Source organism: Synchiropus splendidus, chromosome 3 (genome assembly GCF_027744825.2).
Source record: "Synchiropus splendidus isolate RoL2022-P1 chromosome 3, RoL_Sspl_1.0, whole genome shotgun sequence".
Taxonomy (NCBI): Eukaryota; Metazoa; Chordata; class Actinopteri; order Syngnathiformes; family Callionymidae; genus Synchiropus; species Synchiropus splendidus.
In genome coordinates, this window is record NC_071336.1 from 11,327,879 (window position 1) to 11,345,643 (window position 17,765).

The following is a 17,765-nucleotide window of genomic DNA, read 5'->3' on the forward strand; positions in this document are numbered from 1 at the left end:
ATGACAAATCATGTTTGTTCTTCTGAGAGTGACAGTAACTGCTAACAAGGACAACTTGATGGACGCTAAGGTGGAAACTCCCAGTGTCCTGTTATGTCTTATTTGTTCGTCACTGCTTAACCCAGAGAGAACTTTGAGAAGGCACCAGGGCTGTATAAGTGCAATAACAAACTCCCGAGAGCGGAATAACTGTTTAAGGCTCAAGAAAACAACATGATTGTTTTACCGTTACTGCTGAAAAACAATCTGACCTCAGAGAATTGTTTTTCATTGATTCTCACTCCCTTTCTGACAGGGACATTCTTCATAAAAAATAGTGGGCTTGAGAAACTTGTCAAGTGAAGATGTTCCTGTCAAGCTCTTGATGGAGCAGCACATTATATCCATCAATAAGTGGAACGTCTTCCACCTGGATAAGGACAGATCTATGCCTCACTAACACCAGAGTGCAAGTGCGTGCATTTGTCTCTCTGTGTTTGGAGCTATTAGAAAATGTAGGCAGGGGCTCAGGAGCCAAAGCTGCAGTCAAATCCATGTTCAAACACCATGCCACAAGTTGCTTTAGCACTTTTGGGTGCAGCATCTGTTTGCACATAAGAGAAGATTATGAATGTCAGTAGAAAGGCTATTTAATCAACGGCTAGAAAGTGACTATGTTTGCCTTCAGTGTTGAGTCGGTGCAGGAGAATAACTTTAACAACTTTGACATCAAGCATGCTAAGTAGTGCTAAATCAACTCTCCTAGAATGAAAAGCCAGATCAGATTTTGGATCTATATTTTCAAAGACATGGCCAGTGAACCATTGTGGCTCTTATGCTGCTTCCGCTGCCTGTGGGATTGTGGGAGTATTGTGATGCATAGTCCGAACACATTTTGGTGAATGAAAATGTGCCATTTTAAACATTCACTTGGAGAAACTAATCTCTGTTTGCGGTGGAGAATCAGAATGACTAACCCACATACGCACAGGTGAATACTTTACACAGACAGGCTATATTCAGAGATTAAGAAGTAAACAAACAACAGATTCCTTCCACCAAAACAATGCCAACTTTGTATGAAAAGGTCAAATGACTTCAGCATTCTTGAAATCTAACTCAGTAAACACACTTGGAATTCTCACAAAAGCAGAAACTGCACATCAAACGATTTGAGAAATGGATGTGATCATTAGCATGCAGAGTTCTGGAGACAGTGAACGCTCCCCCTGCGTTCGGGGCTGCTGAGATGCAGACACACGTTCCGTCAGATCAATGGCATTTCCAGTGACTCCTGCAGTACCTGATTCCTATCAGCAGGGGTTGGAGGGGGTAATTTATTCAGGAAGTGTCCTTAAAACCAGAATACCCTTTTCCCTCTCAGTGAGTTTTGCTGCTGGTGTTGTCATCTGAAGGTTAATTCTTAATTCTCTCAGAGAGCGAAACGATCCTGTCACCAGCACTGTTCTTGATTTAAAATCTTCCGTGTCTCAATTCTTTACCTCTGAGTCATTAACAATGACTATTTCGGTTAAATTCGGTTCCACTCATTGTTTTTTCCTAGTCAAGCCTGCCCACTTGCTCTATTCACATCAGTAATGTACACTCAACTCGACCCATCTTTGCCAGCTGTTTACAGTTTTGATATAAATTTCAATACTGCGCTCCAGTTGCCTGGCTGAGTCTAAGTCATCGATTCAGAAAATAAGTTAGGGTGGCTGCCCCAGTCAGAGGCTACAGTCATAGGAGGCGGGACAGGTGTTTATGTAAGACAGTAAGATTAATCAGAGCTGTTCTTTAGCAGACAACATCCAACAAGAACTGGCCCTGAAACACACCTAAAAGGCAGAGTCCATGAGATGGGCCTTGGGGTGCATTCCATTTATTCTTGGAACTAAGAAATTAATGTAGGAATTCCAATTCAGGAAGTTTGAGGATGCTCACCACCCTGAGTTCACGATCCAAGGTGGCTTCCCTGAGCGTAAACAGAAAGTAGAAGTTTTGAAAGATGAAATATGCTGAAAGAAAGAAACAGATTCTGAGAATTTCTGATGTGGCAGTTTTGCTAGTCGCAAACAGAGTGCATATTTGTCAACAAGTTTCTTCTTCAGTTGCAGTGACTGAAGTCACTATTTGGATTTATTGGTAAATTGTGGCTGTAAAAGACGTACATTTTAGAATCTTTAGAATTATTGCTCTACCACATCCTTTAATTAAAGTTCTTCAATGTGTGGTGCATGATTTCCACACGGTGGTTCTTCAGAAATTATACATCATTAAGACAGATTAAAAATCAAAAATTATAGTAAAAATGACAAAAATGAAGAATCAGTTCACTTGTTCACTTTAAGCTACAACAGAAGTAAGTTATACTGGCATTGTTTTGATACTAAGTGACGTTAATGAAAGTGAAATGAACGAGTCAGCCTTGAGGCTGCTTCTCCAGTCAGTGATGGACAGATGCCAAATACTGTGGAGTTCATGTGTCTGTCTGTTTCCTGGCTGTAACATCATTAAAAGAGGTGAAGAAGTGAGTTCATAACCAAGTCTGGTGAGGTGCATGTTAAAGATGAAGCTCTACGGGTGAAGTGTGATCGCTTATGTAGTGCAGAGAAGAGGTTTGTGGTAAATTTAGGAAATGGGTTTGAGTCATCATTGTAGCTGAAGAAGAAAAGTAAATTCAGCCGAAACTGTAGGTCTAAATGTGGAATAAATAATGTGCTTATGACACATGGCCTGGAGGTACTGCACAAAATTACATTGAACACAGCGGGTGGATTTTTTTCTCCCCGGTGCGGAACAAAACAAGATTACAAAAGACTTCAATGCTACTCTCCAAAAATACTTATCAAATCAAATTTACTGGAAATGATATTGAATAACAAGCAGTAAAGGCCCCTTGTTTCCAAGGTAACAACCTAGCAAATTCGCCTTCTTAAATATTAATTATTCCAAGTCTGAAGGGGCCTCGGGGAACACGTTTCAATTATGTCCTCCTATAATCATTATTGATCCTACTCACAGATCCAGATATTGATCCTGCTGCAGAGGCCACACGCACAGTTATGTGCTCGTACACGCAACTTTTCAGGTAGTCGTTTTTGGTTTCTCTTTTGCAACATTTTCTTTGAATTGGGTTTGAAACTGATAAAAACTATAAGTCAAATAAATAAAAAAAGAGTTGTTCTTCCTCCTCCAACTCCATGTGTAAGAAATCAGTGCGTATGGATCCCAACATTGTTGCAGCGTGAGAGTATTCCAAAAGGTCAGAGAAAATAAGGACTTTAATTGGAAATACACGCACACCAACACTCTCACACACACAAAGGTGTCATTTAAATGGCACAGTATTGAGTGGAGTGTGATCGAGTGAATGGCTACGGGAGCTGATTACCCATTCCGCTTTCTGCGACACCCACATACTTTAGACAGCAATGATGCACGCTGTGCAGCTGAGAGTGAGGCAACAGAACGCGCAAAAAGAGTCGCACTCATGACCTTGAGCAGGTGTGTTGGCGTGCTAACAAGGAAGCTAGAACCCATGGGTGCCAGCATCTGTCACTAACGTGTCTCTGGAGGCGTCCTCACACGCGAATGAATGGATGCAACACAAAAGGGAAAGCACACCGACCAAGTCTGCATCATTCAAATGACTGAACCTGAAAGCTGTATTCAGTGATCTAATAACGGAATATAAAAGAATGTAATTTTGAAAATGATATCTTGAGACGCGCTGGTATGGCTGCCACTGCTATGTGGTTCAGCAGCACAGCTTCCATAATTTCACTCCATGCGACAGTGCAGGTAAAGTAAGGGAAGTAAGTCCAAGAATTATTTCATATACAGTGATAATTAAGAAGGAAATGTAAATTTAGTCATGTAAATTAATTCTGGGGTCATTGCAAGATCAAGTACAAAGACATGGTTGTAAAAAAGGCATACGACTTGCATGATTTAACAGTGAAAAGTGTTTAGGCTATAACTTCAGTCAGCAGTAAGTGATGTTTTTTGCGCAGCTTGATGGTTGTGTTCTTACTGCATCTTGTTTCTTCAGACGTGAAATGATGCTTCAGTCAGTCCATTATCATCAGACCCAGATTCACATGCAGCAGTTCCACCCAGCTTCTGTCAGACACAAAGGAAACAAAAATAGACAGCTTAATAAGATATCTAATGGAGTATTTCTTTTTATTGAACTTCCTTTTTTAGGCTCCATTCAAGAAGTTAAATATAATAGGACAAAACCAGCCTTTTTCAGGTGTACAGAGGTGTGTAAAAGCATAATAGCGTACGAGGACAGGCACAAGGCTATGTGTAGAAAAAGCAAGGAACGAGAAAATGGACTTGGATCACAGTCAAAAAGTTTCACATATTTATAGGTATGTTACAACGCGTAAGATTTTCCTCATCAGCCCATCACTAGCCACTTTTGCACTGTGGGAACCAGTTCTAGGAACCATTTTGCCAACTAAACAGTTTCAGTACGCGGACGCACAGCAGGAACCAGGAACCAAATCGATTGGTTCTAGGAGCCCTTTCATTCCTCTTCTATAACTTCTTTTTGATAGTTTTGTTAGCACCTGAGTGATCTGTGAAAGACGCCGCCCTCTCAGAGGCAGCAATCTAGATGGTTTTCATTCCTAAAACATTTTTAATAAATAAAATTCTAAATAATGGCATTTCCCAGTGACGAGACCCAGAGTAATGTTGGATTTATTCAATGCCGAAGTTTTCAGTCACGGTTTTCCGACTTGGCTCATCATCAGATCCATGAACCACTCGCAGCTCTTCACAAGAAATTAACTAAACTTATGTCATGTATTATTCATCCCTGATCACCTCATATTAATTTAGTGGACGCTACAGAGTGCATCGTCACATAGACCGCTGCTGACTCTTTTAGATATTAGCCAGCCCATAATCTGCGATTACATACTTAACTGAAGAGATTACTGTAACTCAGAAGCCCGCTGATGTCACACACGGAACTCAACAATCTCTGCAAGAATAAAACAAACAGGATCACTCTTTACTGGTTGGAGATAGGTTCCCAAAATGAGCAGAACACTGTTGCCTCATTGCTCACTATTACACATTAGTTGTGTGTCAGCAATCTGGCAATGGACAGGTGACGCCACCGACCCCCGTCCTCCCGCTAATGTCCGTGAGAAGAATGGTTCTTAGAACAAAATGGTTCCTGCAAGTTGTTCCTAGAATTAAAAAGATTCCTGCAGCGTGGAAGCAGCTACTGTCAGCTGCAGCAACATCTTCTAATGACTGCAGCAGAATCCAGTCAATCAACAACCAGGCTACATCTGTGATGTTTTCTTTGGATCTGACGTTTGAGAAGTGGACGATCGCCCTTGCATGCGCTTTGCCTAGAAGGCTGAGTAACGTGATGCCATTGTTACAAGCATATACCCTGTGGTCCACCTTTTTTAAGAACCATAGCCTAATCTGCTCCATTTGTACTTTCGCATAATGTTCAACAGACATGACATGACAGCCATGACAGTCCCTTAACAGCCGGAGCCTTCAGCATTTCACAACAGATCTCATCAATCCCAGGGGCTTCGCCACTGTGGGGTGTATTGACGACACTCGTGACCTCCGTCAGTGTAATTGATGTGGACATTCCATCATCTTCCAGCTCTGCTTCCGCATTAGAGGGTGGGTTAGTGGGGTTCAGGAGTTCCTCATAGTGCTCTTTCCAGCGCTCAATGACATCCCCGGAAGTCAACAGTGCAATATCTTTCTCCATGCAGCCTGATGCTCTCTTCTTCACAGGCAGGAAGAAGAAATCTACAGCTGCCAAGGGCTGTCACATGGGTTCCCCAAATCCCTCCCATATTCTACATTTCCTTTTCATCTGCGGAAGGCAGTGTCCTTTCCACCAAGAATCTCCCAGGACGTCAACCTACTGCAATCGAGTTACAAGCATCCTAGTTAGCAACCCTTGAACATCCACTCACTATTAAGAAAATCAACTTTCCTTAATGGTGAGTTACTTTTGCATTGTTTGTACATTTCAACAATTTATTCCTTAACTGTGCAAGCTGTCTTTGATTGATTTGGCATTTATTCCAATATATCCATAAAATCTTCTCCATCACCCACTCTGTAGTAACCATGGCCTCTGACTCAAGGGGAGTAAAGTTTCTGTGCAGCTTTTTTGACATCTTTCATTAACCTTGATCAGCAAAGGCTTTTAGAAACGGGAGTTATATGCCTCCATAAAAGATGGACATGAGTCTACTCCTTAAAGAGGCCCTATTCCTCACTGTCCTCCTCACTGTGAGGGTACTTTTGAGCTGCTATAGTGATGTTTCTTGCGCCATAGAATTTTTACAGATGAAATGTGACTCATGTGACTCAAAAAATATGAGACGAAATTTGTGTCGCAAAATGTTTTTAAATCACATTATGCAAAGTTAGCGTGGAAAGCAGTCTGCGTCCACAGACCTTCCTGCCTCAAAGTAGTCACCAGGACACCCAGTTTTTTGTTGCCATTTCAGGTGTCTTTGCTCTTTTCATTATACAAAAATATTCAAGAGCATGCCATGGTTATATAATCATATCTCAAGTGATGATTCAAAACCACCTTCACTGACAAAAAGAAAGAAACTAAGAGCAGGTAATGTATCATATGTTTGATCTTTATATGACAATAAATATGAAAATGTGAGTGGTGGTTGATGAAAGATGACTTTGATGATCATGAAATCATGTAAACAATAATCCGTCCATCATCACAAGAATAATCCCCCATCTCATTAGTGGACAGTTTCATGCACAGTTCAGGGTTTTGGTGCTTTGGCTGGTATGAAATTGTGTTTATGTAATGCTCTAGGGCACCACACACATGCACACACACACACTATGAATGGATCATGAAGAGAATGTTACAGTACCATCCAACTACCCATCTGCTCTCACTTAAAGACATCTTGAGCTCTTCTCACCTGCTTTCCCCTTCACACACACTCTTGCACACGCACAGACACCCCAGCGATGAAAGTGTTACGACTTTGTATCTTATTAATCACCATGGAAACTGTGTCAGACCTACTTTCCCCCTTCTGTTTTCGTCAACATTTTCACTCACAGGTCACACACACACACACACTGGCCGGTACAACCATCGAGTCTGTTTTGATCGGTGAGATTGAAACTAAACGGTGCATGCCCTGATGAGCTAGCTTACACTCATTTGTCCAGGAACTCAACTCAGACAAGAAGTTTAATGATCTGCCATGCTGCACTACCAATTCCAGGCACAATTCGCTCGCCATTTCTGAACCTTGCTGAGTTCTAAACACATCAGATATGTTTGTGTTTCCAATCTTAACTTGGGTAATAAAGCGCTGCCCTTAAGGGAGAACCAAATTAGGACAACTGGATTAATGGGAACTGAGTGAGGCAGGGATCTGAGAATAACCATGGACCCGACACACACAAACGCACACAGTGAATGTCCTACTCACATGTGCAAATATTCACAGCAGAATTCATTCAGTGTTTGAAGTCTGAAATTAACATCGGCCCCTGTGTGTGTGTGTGTGTGTGTGTGTGTGTGTGTGTGTGCGCGTGTTTGCGGTTAATATCCACTTAGATCTGTCTAAAAGCATCTTTGAAGTCCTAATTCAGATCCCGGCAGCATCTGAGCGAAGCTAAGAAGCAGAGTAGGACGGGGAGGGTGTTAAGTGTTAAGCGGGGAACAAGAGGGGTGTGGATTGAGAATGAGCAATAAACACTGGAGAGTGGAAGCAAACCAAGCATCCGGCGAAGAAATTGTAATGTTTCCTGCGGCAGTCACATGATAGCACTCTATTTTAGAGAGCGGCAGAAGAATGCATTCACAATTACGATAATCATGGGTTTGAAATGTAATCTTTCGACACTATTTAGAGAGTTTTCACTCCTAATTGAACCATAAACAATTTCTTGCTTTCACAAACTAGGGCAGGGCAAGGAACTTCATGTACTTGGAGCAAGGACCACTTCACTGGAACATCTGTCCAGATGGGTAATTTCAGTGAAAGCAACTGACCAGACTGATCTGGTATGTGCTCCTCATGCTATCAGTGAGATGATGGTGTCACATGACTGCCAGTAATTACGACCACAATGGAGGGTGTGCAGCTGCAGGGATTCTAACTGGCCAGGACAATATCACAGACTCACTGCAGGATTGAAGTAATCCCAATCTCATCATGGATATTACACGTATGCTCTTACGCAATACACAATCAGCATAATCTGCTGCCAGCATTTTATGATGGCCATGGACACATGCACACACACACACCACCAACACATGGATACAATGGGTTTGTTTTTTTTCAGCTGCCCGACGTAACGCAGATGCTTATATCTAGTGAGTTTCTGTTTGCTGCTTAGTGTGTGTGAGTGTGTGCGTGTGTGTGTGTGTGCGTGTGATGATGAGAGGTAGTGGCAGTACAGCTCTCAGACTCCCTTCCCTCCCTAATGTCACACACAGAAAGGATTGGAGGCTGCCTGGGGGAGCACGCACACGCGAAAGCATACACGCACCACACACACACACTTACACACACTCTTATCATGCATGCCTAAATGAACATGAACATTTAATCTTCACATACTGATGGAGATGTCCCATGTTCCTCTGGATTCCAGAGTGTTCTCTGACTCGTATGGATTTGTTTGTCTTTGCTACACTGACTCTGCGATGCACACACACCCAAATATGCTCAGAGACCAGGATGTTCACTTAAGTGTTATCTTTCTGCCGCAGGGGGATGTTAGCACACATGAACTCACATGAAGACCATAACAGAAAGTCAAACACCTTTTCGATTACGCACACTCATAGAGGCATACCACGAGGATTGCTGAGAGAGGACTCACAGAGCTTCTCTTCCATCCTGTTGGCCTATCCGCATCTACTTTTTGCTGCTACAACCAAATTTAAAGATGTGAAAGAAAGTTGGCGTACACTGATGTTTGTCAGTGCCAGTTTTCTAGGTTGCTCATTCCACATTTTTATATTAAATATATTAGATTGTTGATTGGTTGCTAAAAAAACAAGCCCACCATAAATGGCCTTGTAATTTAGTTTGATATTATGAAGTGGCTCACGGCAGAATGCGTTAACTTAAAACAGTTTATTCACAGGAGACTTACCAGTGAAACCTTGTGAATCAAGAGGATGTGCTCTAACCACTGTACTACCACAAAGTCACATGACTCGACGTTCACATGAGTATTGGTAGCCCAGCTTGCTGTACCTTAGGTACTTCTGAATTGACGCCACTGCGGCTTCTACTTTTTCGCAGGTGTCACGACATTCATGCAAACCTTGCAATATTCTTATTGACTCAGGATTCACAGAAATTTAGAAAGCAATCAGTTTGAGTTGTGAATATGTGTTTCATCTAAACTATCTAGGCATTTACCAAGGCCAAAAATATCACAGTCCATTTCTGAAGTCATCCTGCTTCAGGTCAGGCTCATTGTTCATGATCTTTCTGTGATAATCCAACTGCATGCACATACACACATCAGTCTAGTGACGGTTACAAGATTTCACAATTACACTGTCATACGCTCATGAACACACACTGCATGCTGAAAAATCGTGCACTCAGACATGCAGCGTGTGCCTGTTTTTGCATGTGTGCGTTATAGAGGGAGAGAGAGACTCAGAGATCAGATTATATAAGGCAGGTTTGGGTTTATGCTGCTGTCACAGATTACAGTGAAGTGGAGTGAAGAGAAGCAGAGACGACCATGGTTAGCTAAGAGTCAAATACTTTTTAGCTCTTTATGTCACTTCCTGCTCATATGAATCACCACAACAGACAATTCCCTTTTTTATCTTATTGATATCCAATAAAATCTTTCAGGTAACATTCAGCTAAATATTTAGTTTTCTATGGAAAAACCTGGTTTTCAGCACATTCAAGAGGACCCATACAGACTGTGGGACACTGTTATTTTCTTCATTGGACTCTCTGCTTGGTGTTCACCGGCTCCCATCAGCCTAAAGTAATGAAAGGTCAAAGGTCAAGATGTCCCAGCAGGGCGCTCAATCAGCTGTCAGCCCAATCTTAATCAATTTGAGTTGACATTTATGAACTGAAATCAATAGCTTCCTGACCCCACAATTTCAGTAGACATCCAAAATACATTCAAATTATGAAACCTACAGAGTGGTGTCATTATATTCCGTAATCTCCACCACTGTAAATCTGCTACTTTCGTTACGTGCTCTGAACCCTGCGGCTTAAACACACAATGCGGCTAATGTATGGATTTTTACAGCCTAACGGGTTTCAAGATATTGAGCCTCATTACATCAGACCGACGAAATTACAAGCGCTTTATTTACACTGAAGCGTGAACAGTGGCAACTTTGAAGTAAATAAAAGACCTTTAATTTCATTGGTCTAATGTGACGAGTCTAATTACATTGGCGGCAAGATGCGCGTTCAGAACAGCGCTGAGGCTTAGCTGTGTACCAAACCTATTTCTTCTTAAATCTAATGGGTGCAGCTTATATTCCAGGTGCACTCAATAGTCCTCAGTACGCTACAGAATTGACCGGAGTGTAAGGACCTGAGTCAGATTGTTACATTAAAATACGCAGATCAAGCTACACAAAATCATAAATGCAATAGCTCCAAGTTGCCACACACCGGTGGATTGTCATTGTCAACACAAAGGATGGGTTAAACTCACAAGTTTCTTCATAAAACAAAATTTTCTGAGAAGACTTTGAACACTGTAATACAAGAATGATAGATGTAGAGTGTAGCGATATATAGAGTATGTAAATTCTACCTGGCCACGTTGTTCACGTCCAATTGAAAAGAGCTTCATGTACATATACTGACTGATACTGTCACACGGGAAAAATCACACAGTGCAGTCTGGCTTTTGTTACAATACCTCTGTAAAACATTCACACAACAGAGTCGCACATAGTTTAGATCATCAGCCTGAGCCCCATTAACACAAAAATCAAGTCTGCCTATAAAGCTGATGCCCAGGATGTTAGCAAAGCCAAGACTTAAAATGAACAAGGACGGATGTTTCCTGTGGGAGGATTTGGGCCTGTAGCAGTACTTGTGATAACTTATACAGTAGTTTGGATGAGGACATATCCTCCTGATAATGAGCAGAATGAGCTGCAAGATAAAGGTGTTAAAGGAGTATATGCTATACGGGAAGAGTTGATCGTACAGCTTCGCCCATGCTCTCTGCCGACATCCAGCGAGAGAACATGAGCAGAATTTTCTTCATCACCGTAGCTATCATTTTTCACATCTGTATTTGTTCTCCACGGATGTAAGACGCTGAAACCAATCCTTTGAGTGAGTATAATGCATCAAAATTTGAATTTAGATCAAGACTAATCTTGTACGGACTTATATGGCAGACGGTCTTTCAAGTAGTCGAAGTGGGTTTTACGTACAACAGATGATCCTGGCCGTGTTTCTGCTGAAGTACATAGCATCCAATATAAACAACCACTTGGCCAGCTAATCTGCCATCCTAAAATAAATCCTTTGGAACTCAGTAAGAAGGAGACCAGAGGGGAGACCTACCAAAAACATTTTTTTTATCATGATTGTGACATTAGAAGGTCATGGGCTCAAATGGACGGGAATAGATTCCTGTGACATGACCTATAATTGAGCTACTTTGTATACACAGATGTAGGATCATCATCATTTATATTACTAAAAACGAGTTCCCATTCAAGTCAAATCACATTTTCATGTCACTCTCAATGAAAGATATAATCCAAAATACGTTGAGAAAATCTGCCAGAAATGTCTAAGATTGAAAGAGCTTCAGCTTGGAAAAAAACCTGGCAACACCGTCTGCCTGCCATTTCTGTCTCCACCCTTTGTGTGGTTTTTACTCTTTCATTATCGTCGTCCCCATGTCTCCACGCCTGCGTTGCTGCTCTCCTTCCTTCACCTACACGCCGTTATGTCCACCCCCATCTGTCATCCTCTCTTCTATTCTTCATTTTAGCTTCACCCATTCTCAGTCTCGCCCCAGTCTCCTCAACTTCTTTTTTCCGTCCATCATCCTCCTCTCACTCCAGTATCTTGTACCAAGCATTTCATCCGTTTTCTCCAGCTGACCCAAACAATCCATTTGAAAATCACTTTGGGTTTTCTTCGGAAGAATTTCATTTTGAGGAAGCAAATTAACACCAAGTACAATATTTATTTCCCTGGAAGAGCTGTCAAAGCAAATGAAGCCTGAACTACACCGTCTCACAAAGACAGTTAACATTCACAGGGGTCAGCTGCAAGAGGACCATTGTCACAGTCCCACCTCCATCTGGATTGGAAAAGACTTCACCCTTCATTTTTTTGCAACTTTTCATTTACAGCACTGGTGTCAAACTTAAGGGCCAGTGGCCAAATCTGGCCCACCAAGTCATTTTATGCGGTCAGCAAATGCTTTCAATGCAGTCTTGACTTGGACTTAGATTCAATAGTAATTTTAAGTGCATCAAAAACCACCTCCAGTATGTGTCAATATCATGACGGACAGATCGAATTCTGAAAAACTGATGCAGACGTTCCAGGATGAGAAAGCAGAGTTCTAATTCCATGCGTTGAGTGAAGTTGGTAGAGAGGGAGTAGCATTTTGGTATTTTGACCCTGGGTGACAAAGGAAACTGATGCCACTCAGGACACAGGATCACATTCAATGCATCTGTACTCAAAGCCAACACACTAGCTTTTCCTCATCCCCTCTTACTGACCAACTTGCATGTCATATTTTTCATTCTGTCATTCATTTTCCACTTCTCATGAATTTGTCACAGACTTCTCTTCGCATAATGGGGGATGTGAAGTTGCAATTTGGCTCACAGTCCAGGAAATGACGTAACCGGCTGAATCAATTCGGGGACTAATGAAGTTGTTGATTTGGAACTCACCATAAGAAGGTTTTCAGCTGCGCATTTCACAGAGAATGCCTGTCACCAGTCACTCCTGAGACGCTGCAGCAGGGGCTGGAGCATTAGACACCAAGGGACATGGAGCACAGGCACGCAAACAGACGCTCATTCTCACACACACTTGTTCATACAGCAATTCAGAAGTACAACTTCACATCTGCCTCCTGTGGAAATAATCCACCGTAGGCTTATGACAGTACAAGGAGAACCGAATGCTAATCAGAAAGACGTCCCCAACCCAGGGATGTTCAAAGCAGGAATCACCCTGCAATCTGATGTCACCATGTTAAGTTATAGTGCATAAACAATCCGAATTAAAATAAATATGGAAAAACAATCCGTGACGAACAGCCATATAAAGTGAAAATAAATTAAAAAAATAAAACTGTCTCATCTACCCGCACAGTTCTTGCTGAGTCAACCTCTGTCTCAGACCGAAGAGACAAAATCTTCAAAAAATTTGGAAGCAGTTACACACTACATTTATAAATTTTGCAAGGATACATATCCCTCTTTGGAACTAGCAAGTCTGCAATTGTGCCAGAAGTAGTTCCGCACATCCGTCCACACACTAACAAACTCACACACAGGAGGATTATGGGAATATCCCATCGCCAGCACTGGCAGGAACCTGCAGTAACAACTGTAACCAGATTAACCTGGAGGAGAAGGTGGAGGGGGGGTGTGAACATTCATTCAAGGATTAGAGGATGGAGATCAACAGGGAAGACCTGGATATTTTTGGTACCAGAATACACAGACGTGTTCCTGTAGCATCAACATCAAAAGAAGACGGTGGCTCATGATTTGAATACCAACTATATGATTAAACATTGAAAAGTTTGACTTAGATGAATATAGTTCAAACAAATCTATAGGTTACATACATGTTGGTAAATATAAATAAAATCCACTCAGTTCAGAGTGTAAACAAAGTTCTGGAAATGCTACATTTAAAAGAAGACTTCAGTCCACAACAGGACTCGGGATCTCTATCTCAGATAATAAGCATATTAGATAAGTAATTGAACACAATATCCTGGATGAGCTCAAGGCTGCACTCTATAGTCCAGTCGTCCATTATACATTTTGGCTTTCTTACAGCTCCCGTTATTTATTTATTCATTCATTTTCATTTCATGTAATTAGTCCAACTTCAAATGTGTTCAGGAAAAAATAATAATAAGTCTTCATCTGTGGAAAGAAATCATTAAAGGACAAGAAATGTTTTTTTTCCTTTGATGGATGAATAATTCAACGTTTGTGGCAGTAAAATAACATGAATAAATTTTTGAAGACCCAGTTGGAGTCAGTTCATTGTCCCCAAGTTACCCAACCCCAGAGATATGTAGCTCAACATGGCACAAGAGTAACTTAAAGGCATCTCAGTTCATCACACTGGTGACTCTCTCAGATTTATGTCCCTCACTAGAGAGCATTGAATTTACAACCACAGAAAGGACACTGTAACAACCGTCATGGGTGAACTACTTGTCTTCCTCTAAAGGTAAGACATATTTCACTACACATAACCAGAACTTCACTAAGACCAGACAATTCCAGCTTTATTTCTTAACACTTGACCTGAAAAACATGGCAGTAATGACACCATAAACAAAAATGACCTCAAATTGTACATCAGGACTAGTAATAGTAGACATATGTGATACTCCAAAATGAGACCATTAAAGCTCCATCAGTTATATTCGAAGAACTCAGTGTTACAGATCGAACAGTAAGACCCGGTGCTCAATGTGCAGGACCTGACACTCCGCACCAGTGGTGCGCTGTTATATGGCATAAATGATATACATTTCACCTAAGGCTACTGTCATATTGTGACAAGCCTTCAAATGCTGACATAAAAACAAAGCACTGATGAATGAATCTGCTGCACTTTGGTTTACGATCAGTTTTAGACCTACATTTAGCATTCAAAGCTCTAAAAATAATATTGGTACTTACTGAGACTTTGATACACGTTGACTTTGTTGACAAAGCCATGCATCTGTCCAGGTAAGAGTTGTCAAATCTGATCAACGACAGCGAAGAATACATGATTTCAAGTGATTAAAAAAAAAAAACACACACACACACACACACACAGTAATGTTTTTATGCTTAGTGGGGACATTGTTCATGCTTTCCCCAGCCTTTCACCCTAAACCTAACCATCCAAAACAAATGGCTGACTTCAACCAGGAACTAAAACAAACTTAAATTCAATTATAATGACCCAGTTATTTTGAAGTCTTCATCCTCTAATTCATGCCTAACTTTGTAGGGTCCAGCCAAATGATACCCACAAAGGCATAAGGTCCCCACAAGTATAGGGTTTTGTCAAGAATTGGTCCCCACAAGATGGAAAAACAAGTATATATACTGTGAACACACACACACTCCCCACACAGACAAACACAAATTCAAGTGAATAATCTGTAAATACATTTGAATCTATGATTACATTGTGACTCAGTTGTAACCCAAAATACTTCAAAATTAGATGCTTTCACTGATACAGAGCTCTTATCTGTTGACGTCACAGCCATGGAAGAAACAGGTAGAACTGAGCGATAATGTCGTCTCCACAGTGATATGACCAACGTTTAAATACATAATGATTCATGATTTTGGAGGCGCTTTCCAGCAATGCTTACCTTCAATGTTGCTGCTTTAGGTACAGAATGTTTCCAAGCTGGTTCCTGCAGTTTACAACAACTATGCAAGTATTGCACTGGAATTTCTTTTTTAATGCTCTCATAATGACCCTGTATATTTTGTTTTGTGTTTATTTTCATAAATTTAGTTTTTAGGGACAAGACCGCCTTCTCAGAAACACGTCTGTTTTAGTTATTATACATGAGTTGATGTCGCAAAATGTGTTGCTACTGTGAATTCAATTTACAATTTATCCCACAAATATTAGTCCTTATAGCCCAGCTCTAGTCGGCAAGTAATACCTGACATCAATGACCTACCGCTTCATGTTGAACCATAATTTCTCTAACATCAAGTACAAGGTATATAAAGTGAGATGCCACAGAGTATGCAGTGAAGGTGTTAAAGACCTGACTGTCTTCGTCACAAACCTTGCAATTGATATTGGACACCCACAGTAGCAGTCGTCACTTCAGACATTGCACATGTGGTCCGCACCAAAGACCTCACACTGGGCATTCAAGACCTGACAGTCTGGACCAAAGACCCGGCACTCAAGGTCAGAGACCAGAATTGTGGATAGAAGGCATTTCATTTAGTGTCTCATTTGTCCACACAGAGGACCAACTACTTGAAGTCCAATATCTGTTAGACACCTGGAAGCTAAAACTAAGACCTAGCATGGGAAGCAGGGTATTAAAACAACAGATGACTGGCGATACTAGCCATGTCCATGACATTTACAAATTAATACCTGACACACTTCAACAAGAACCTCAGTTTCGAACATCATGACTCTGGCCATGTCACGCCACCTTCCGACATGTGACCTGACCCACAGACAGATCAGAATTCTGTGTGGCGATTTTTGGATTCATTTATCAACCAGATTTGTGTGACAGCTTGACCCTTGCATAATTTATGACTGTGACATATTTTCTTTCATTATTGATCGCTGTTGAACGTGTCAGTGCCATTGGTGTGCTGCTGTCACCTTCATCATCACTGTCCTCACATCAGTCATAATTATTTTGGTCATTCTGCAGCGTGAACGTCCCAACACCATCCTGGATGCCCAGATTCATGATGAAAATGGCCATATTGAGCTTCATTTAAACCAAAAGAACATGAGGCATCCACAGTATCATCATCCTAAATACTTCAATAAAAGCAGTTCTAGCCATGATCGCCCTCATTATGACTTTCTCTTTTGATTGACATCATTTCAGTTCATTGCACTGGCAGTGGTTCTATAGACAGCCCTGGCCATTTTCGCACCCTGCAGCCTGACCGACGCTCCATTACCCGTCTGCCTCGCTCCTCCTGACCCCGACGCTGCCCTCCTCTACCGGCAGGTTGGTCACCGCTCGGCTGGCTGAGCGACCAGGGATTTAGATCGCTCACCGGTTCTCCACAGAGAGGCTCTTCAGCAGCAGCGCTTCTCCACTCCGGTGAACCGAGGCAAGACACACTCTCTGTCGGAGCACCGAGCACCGGGCTCTGCGGTGGGACACACCTGAGACGCCCGGTCCCAGCTATTGAGGTTAATGTTGGGCTTACAGGTCTGATCCTCAGAGGCGTGCGCGAGCGTCGAGATGCCAGTGCTGCACGCGCACAAACGGTCGGTTTGGCGATGGGAACTTACCGTGATGCCGCTGGTCGTCACTCTACGCGGGGGGCAGCAGGGTGGGAGTCCGTCCACTGGCTCGGTCACTCATCTCCTCCCCTGAATGAAACGCTCTCCTGCTCTGGAATGGTAACGGCGCGCGCGCACTGATCAGCCGCGCGCCCTGCTGCTCCCGCCCTCTCCTTCGCACGCGCGTGTATACTTAAAACCGTTCGTATGCTCGCGCTTAAGCATGCGCACTTGAAGAGGTGTGTGTGTGTTTATGAATGGATATGAATCAGGTGGCGTGGACGAGCTGGCACCGGTGAGCGTCTGACCCGTCAATCACTAGGTTGTGACCAGCAGGTATGATCGGCATATCCCGCTGCAGCGCTGCCAGGCAGCTTGTCAGTACCTGTCATCAGTCGACTGGTCTGAGCTGCAGGAGCTCCTCTCTTAAGCACAAAATCTGTTTCGCTTGGCTCCTGTTTTTAGGTAGCACTGACTCTGGCAGACAGAAAACAACACCGTGTAACGTGTGCTATTTTTGAT

At 42.1% G+C, this 17,765-nt stretch overlaps 1 protein-coding gene across 2 annotated transcripts in view; it reads right to left on the minus strand.

The window, feature by feature from the left end:
- slc8a4b (solute carrier family 8 member 4b) overlaps nt 1–17,420 on the minus strand; it is a 49,006-nt gene extending 31,586 nt beyond the window's left edge. For both annotated transcript variants that reach the window (XM_053858864.1, XM_053858863.1), the window contains exons 1-2: nt 17,253–17,420; nt 4,016–4,104 (exon numbers count right to left, since the gene is read on the minus strand). The gene's annotated coding sequence lies outside the window, so the exon portion shown is untranslated. The remainder of the gene's footprint in view (nt 1–4,015; nt 4,105–17,252) is intronic.
- Between the last annotated feature and the right edge of the window lie 345 nt (nt 17,421–17,765).